Raw genomic sequence first — 7,036 nt, forward strand, 5'->3', positions numbered from 1 at the left:
TTTTTAGTGTCAGAAAGTGCCGTTGTTTCAAAATACAGCACTAATTCCCAAATCTGAGGTGTATCTGAAATCCACTAAGAAAATGACTGTATGCAGGCAGGCCTGAACAAGGAGGCAGGGTTTGACATCTCCACTCACGACACTTTCAACAATGTCCATGTCATTTGGGATCACAAGTCCCATTGATTTCAATATTCCAACCCTGCTGAAGAACAACAGCCCCTCAGATATTTCAGTGTGACACATGGAAGCTGGATGTTTTCAAAATTGATGTTTGCTGCAGAAGCACCCTGGCAGATGTGGCTGAGCCAGCTCCAATCAACAGAAACCTTTCCGGAGACCTGAGTGGGAGCTGGGACATGCTCTGCTTGTTTATTGTTTTAAAGAGAGAGTTTGTGTTGTCCTCACAGAAGGGATGCTAATACGACCTTGGACTAGTCCTTTTCCAGCTTAGTTGAGCATGACAAGCATGAAGAATCTCAGAAGAAAAAAAATCTCCACCAATTCTGAAAGTTTAAAGAGTTTTAGTAAAACAATTGAAGAATCAAATAGAAAGCATCCATGTTAATAGTGCAAGACCAGAAAATACACCACCTTCTTCCTTTCCTTGTAACTAGAAGTGAGTGAAAGTTAAACATCATTTAAACAACAAGATTTTTACATTGTTCAACATTAGATGCTTTGATGTATGGTTAATTCCAGTGTCCTGATTCACATTTTGGTTTGTACCTTTCACAGTTTTACTATTTATTTTGTCATTAATGTAAAAAATTACAATGTAAAAAATTACAGTCACCAAATTCTTACAGTTGCCTTCAAAAATCATTTGCAGACTCGCTGTTTCCACAGGATGCTCCAGTTATAATCACACAGTCCTTATATTTACTATTTGAGTTACATCAGTTTGTGAAGTCCATGAGATGTTGATAATAGCCATGAAATATATTAGGGGTTTTTGCTGTGTCCAGTACTAGAGCAAGCAAGCACCTAAGCTTCCACTCAGAGCAGATGATCTAAATCCAGGCCCATGTAAACTTGTCCCTGTTGCTTATGACAAAAAAAAATAACACGTGTTAATGTGAATGAAATCATGTTGCAAAACATGTAGAGATTCATATCAAATACTTCTACTGAATGCTTTCCAGATGGCACCTTCAGTTGGACATCTACAACATGCTGTGTAGACATGTTAGATTCAGAGCAACTGGACTATATGTTCAAGGTTATACTGGGAACCTATAGAAAAGCCAGGAAGAGGATCCAGCTCTCCCCTCGTCCAGCATTATAGACTATTCATCATCTTGTGCTGAGTCCTAGATGGGAAAACCTCCAAGGGAGGATTTTTATTAGCACATTCTGCCTTCTGCAAATTACTATGGTACAATCATAATGCCTTTGCGCTTTTGTCTACCTACTGGCAGTATTTAAAAAGTGCCTATTGCTCTTGAGTCTAGAGCTGCATAAACAACAACAATAATAATTAATAACTTTTGCAATTATCTTCCGCCAAATGAAATCTCATCTTCAGCTTCAACTGGATACATTCATCTGTCTTAAGTTGTTTTCTAGGGTTGCTATGCACTAACTGTTGGTATGTTCCATCCCAAAGGTGGTTCTTTGGGAAACTTTGAAGCTCTATAAATAGAAGATAGTATTATTGGAAGGGGGCAGGATTCACCCTCAGGGGACAGAGACACTCAAGAACGCTTGTTTCAGCATTTGAGCACATGGATGGTTCAAAATTAGTGATGTGAGGGAGAGAAAAGCTCTAGTGCAAAATATCCCGTAGGAGCAAGAGATCCAGTGCCTGGAATCCATCACATCCAGCGCTGGCCTTTTACAAGTTTAAACTGGCCAGTAAGGCTCCCTTCCTGTGGGAAGAATCAGTCTCAGAACACAGTCCTCCCTGCAGATGAGAGAGAAAGCCTTCCCGACTGGCTTAGCCTAGGCATCAGGTGCTGAGACCGCTGAAGAGAGGTGACAGGATTCTGGCTCCAAGAAAGGGGACCAAAACCAATGGGTGAGATATGCAGAGCAAGGATATACAAATGAAGTATGCACAAGACGTGATGTAAAGGGAGTGGGGATACCGGGAAAGTCCTAAAAAAGTAAGGAAACAAAAAAGGGAATAAAGGGAAAACAAGGAGCAACCAAAAAAAAAGAGTAATTCTTTTTCTTCAAAACTTTGCGGGTCTGGTCAGAATCCTGTTGACTGCATTTTCCAGCAGGAAATATGAGCAGATTAAGATTTTATAGGATCAGATCAAAGGCACCTAAACAAATTAAGCATTCTTTTCTAAGCCTCTTCACTTCAGCCTTCCTAAGCAAAGTGCACTAAGCTGTCACTCTGCCTGAGAAGCCCCATGAACAGTCTTGCTGTGCTCTCAGTGTTGGGCAAGCACCATACCCCGAGGCTGCCTTTACCATAAACTTTTGCTTTCAGACACAACTGTCATTCTTGATCACCACAATACAACAGGATTTTAGATTTAAGCTAAAAAGAGGGAGAGATAAGGTAGACCCTGAAACCGCTGGCAGATTTGAGCGAGACAGGGTGTCATCCCTCGCCAGCAACAAGTTCACATAAGCAAAGGGTGTTACATTTTGCTTCAAAATCAGTCAGGAAACAGTGTTTCACCCAGATGATGAACTAAAGAGATATTTACCCTGTCTTCCCCCCAGAGAAAATCTGCCCATGCCAACACCCTCTTTTCCCCACTGTGGCTGGCACAGTGTGAACAGGCAGCACGCCCCGCAAGTGAGGGGTGCTGAGCAGCGATATCCCCACTGAGTGACACTAACCCGCCTCCCCTCGCCCCATGGCCTGCCAGTGCTGTGGGTGCTGCAGCACAATAACATAGCTCCACCTCCTACATAATCAGGTGGCTAAAGGGCTTCCAGGCAGGGCCCTTGCTGCTGGCAGGAGTCACCAGCAAACACTGCCTTCGCCTAAAAAGACAGGTGCTGTTTTCCAGTTAAATGAGCCTTTAAGTCTGTTTCCTTTCACTGTCCATTTGGCAGCCCTGGAAAAAGTGCATGTCCTCAGCTCACAGTGTGAGTGTACTGAAGAGGACAGAGGAGAGGTGGCAGTGGCTTGGCCCCATTTCAGAAGCTCTGTGCCTGGAAGCGCTGAGAGCATGAGGAGCTACAGTTCAACTCTTCATTCATGAAATAAAAATTTTCCTTAACTGTATCTCATTCTTCAGAAGTCCAGCAAAGGGCTAGGGTGATGCAACCTGCCTCTGCCCAGCCATGGGCAAAACCAACACCAACCAACCTCTGTCTTGCTTGTGCCAAGAGTCTAGCCTGAAGAATCCTGCTTAATCTCTTGGAAGAAGATATTCTGCAGTTCTCCACACTTCTATTCTCTGTACCGTCTCTCTTCCACTCTTTTGACTTTTTTGAGGTGACAGCAATTACCATAGACAGTATTCAGAATGGATTTACATGGGAACACAATAGTATTCTTGATCCCTTTCCTAGTCTTCTCTTTGCTTTTCTAACTGCTGAGTGTGAAGCAGACATTTTGGAGGCATAAGTCTAGCCTTCCAGCACAGAGAGAGAGAGATTAAAGCCAACACAGCAATACACTTCAGCAGAGCATCTTGGAAAAAAAACCCTGCTCCTCTTAGACCTCTGCCAAGAATGCCTCTCCAGGCTACTCCATAAGTGTGTGCTTGCACCCACAGCAGAATCAAGACCACAGTAACACCTCATGCCATGTGTGGAATACACAGCCAAATTTAGCTTGTCCATGATCTCGTTAACTACCCCCATTCCCTATGCCTGATACTAATCCTAATAAAAAGCTGCTTCTTTTTCCAATGAATTGGCCATTCATTGCCAAATCCGCACAGATAGGACCACTGAACTTGTGCTCATTAATTTGTATTCAGCATAAACTGTACCGCTGATACAGGATGAGTCCTGCAAATAGGGTTAAAGGAATAAGTCAGATGAGAAAAGTTATTTGCAAACACCTACAATCTAGGCTGGCACTGGTGATTTCTGGGCTTGATGCTACAATCACTACAAGGTGCAGCACTCCATCGGCCTTTGATGACTTAGCTCATAGGTACAACATGAAATTGATTGGTCATTTCTAGGTTCACTTGTTAGTCCTGGAAGTGTTTTCAGAGTTCTGAGTACTTGGTCTAGATTGCACTGAACTGAATTCAATCCCACTGAATGCTTTTGGTTGCTGCTAGGTTTTGGGTTACCCAGCTAAGACAGGTGACATCCAAGCCATTTAAGGGCTGAGATGCCACCTTACCAAGTAAATTTTGCCAGTGTGTGGTGCACTGGGGGGTGTGCTGAAGAGACCTCAACCTGGCACCTGGAACCCTCACTCTGGCACTGAAGTTATCCAAGCACACCAGTGGCAGCGTTGTTCAGGGAAATCAGCTGCACCAAGTGGCTGTGTCCCAGGGGCTGCAGCAGCTCAGGTGATGATATTCACAAGTGTCTGCACCACAGGCACATGCTACTGACAGTTGGAGTCCCACGGGCTCATGATACATAAGCGCACAGATCATGGTAAGACATCTGGGAAAACCTTCCCCTAGAAGTTATTGCATATCTGTCACATTGCTAATCATTTTACCCAAGCATGATCTGTTTTCCTTCAAGCCAGAAATGCCTTCCGTTTGTGGAGTTAATTCAGAGTCTTAACAACACTAGAAGGCAGGTTTTTGTGGTCAAATATATTGCCACATTAATAACTTCAGAATATTAGATGAAGCACAAAAAGAAAAGAAGAGAATAAATTAACAGAAGAAGCCTACATGGCACACTGGAGAATTAAAGTGCCATTTTATTACACACACCTTAGAGTTAAAGTTTTAATTTTCTTTAAAAGATACCAACATATCATTTTCATCCTCTGTGTTCAAAAACACTTAGAGAGGATGATTTGTTCTTTGTTGTAATCTAAAGGACAAACAAAGCTGTAGTCAAGTGATGTTGACCAAACCCCTGTAATTTCACAGTGACAACAGAATTATTATTATTGTTTCTGTTCATTATTGCTCTAATAAGGGACTTTTTTTCAAGGATTGTGATGCACTTTCAGTACAAATGAATGAATCTAATCCCTTGTGATCTGTTATGCGGTCTTGTTTTACAAAGGGGTTAAAAAAGAGGACACAGAGACAGAGAGGGGTTACTGGTTTTATTTTCACGGGAACTGGCTTCCTAGTTACTGGTTTGGTACAGGTCAAAACTCTGCCTCTGAGTCAGAGGCAGCTCCAGGAATTATTCCCAGTTCCCTCTTGGGAAATGCCTCCCTGTCCAGATGTATGGCTGCATACATTCGCACAGTACAAGTACAGTAAGCACTGCCACTTGTGGGTTTCACTTGCTCTGCTGAGCCGGCACTGAGGGCTTTTAAAAGCAGAAAGGCATTTAGAGGCATCTTTTTCTTTTACAAGCTGCAGACATTTGCCTCTTAGTGAAGAAGGTCACCAGCCAGGCACAGAGATCTAGGTGGATATCACTGCAGCAGTTTCCAAATGGCTCCTCAATCCAGCAGCTCTCCCCACTGCCTTATATTGCAGACCAGCAGAGCTATATTTGGAGACAGATACAGGGGATATGCTCCCAAGGGCCTCGGATGGAGTAAGTTCAGACTGTGTTGTCATGATGGACGTGCACACATGTGCCCTAACAGAGTAGAGGTCAGCCATCATTCATGAATATGTGGAGGCCACTTACAGTCCAGTTACAACATATGCTAGTAACACGTGTTCCCTACCCACCCTGCTTTCTCCCCAGTAAGCTGCTGCATTTTTAATGCCTCCATTAGCTCTTGGAACAATTGACAGCTTCAAGTCTTTGCAATGGGCTCCAATATGGAAACACCATGCAGCTTTCAATCACAAGCCAAACGGCTAAAGATTTTGAGACGAGATTTCAGTTCTAGAAGAGGAAGGCTGCCCAGTCAACCCTACACCTTTAATATAACTATTAATTATTCATAAGCAACTATAAATGCACCTAACTCCTGCAGTACCATTAGTCTTTGGAAATGACCTTGCTGAAATCACAGGTAGGTGTCTGGATTTTTCTCTTTCATCTGCACCTATGGCAAGGTTGCTGGCCCTAATGTTTCCATTAAAAGTCAAAAGATTCAGTGTTTAACGCAGACACACCAACTTCAGCTTGTCCCCAAAACATATAATTTTTATGATTCTTCTAGCATAAGAAATTATTCTTTCAGCACAAAATGATTCCTTCATTTAAAGAGAGGACAGTGCAGTTAAATGATTTCTACTTAAGGCAGTCAGACCTCAGTCCCCCCCAAACCCACCTAAGTTCGCATTCACAGCTGCAGAAAAAAACCCTGAAGCTGGCCAGTGTTGCAAAGGTTCAAAGTGACAAGCAAATAGAAATAATATGAAGTATCTGCTCTCCTGAATTGTGGGTTTTTTTTTTTTTTTTTCCCAAGATGCTGTCAGCCCTACCAGCAATGAAAGATGTGCTCCGGTATGAGATAAAATGATGTTTCTCTAAGTGCCATGTGATCTAGTTTGGGAGCAGAAAGCCACCTAAGGCTTTAAATTGAAACATCACTGACAATTATAATTTTGTTATCAAAAGTTGGCTCAGTTTTAGTGGAAATGCCCAGCTATGGAGAGATACAAGCCTGTCGCCCCTCAGGTGGTTCATCTCTGTAGAGCTACCAGGAATAGAAAGAGGTAAAATCATACTTCTGTCACTGAAGAAAGCCATGCGCACAGTTTGAACACCAATTTAAATCAATTTAGAAAACAATTTTGTTAAAACAGATCCGTCCCTTGGTATAGATACTTTGATTTTAGCTTGACAGCACTACTTTGGCTAAGAAACTGATTGAAGAAAAGAGCAACGCAGGTCACTGAAGCTGCAATTACACATGCTGTGCCGACGGCTGCCAAGCCAGTCAGAAAGTCAGTGCCCAGCAGTTTTCTGGCTTAACCTTACTATCCAATCTTCCCTTTCTGGATCTTACTGGCCCCTTTGGATTCCCCAAGCCTAACTCCGCAGAAACAGCACGGAC

Source organism: Nestor notabilis, unplaced genomic scaffold, assembly GCF_000696875.1.
Source record: "Nestor notabilis isolate BGI_N333 unplaced genomic scaffold, ASM69687v1 scaffold6044, whole genome shotgun sequence".
NCBI classification, from domain to species: Eukaryota; Metazoa; Chordata; class Aves; order Psittaciformes; family Psittacidae; genus Nestor; species Nestor notabilis.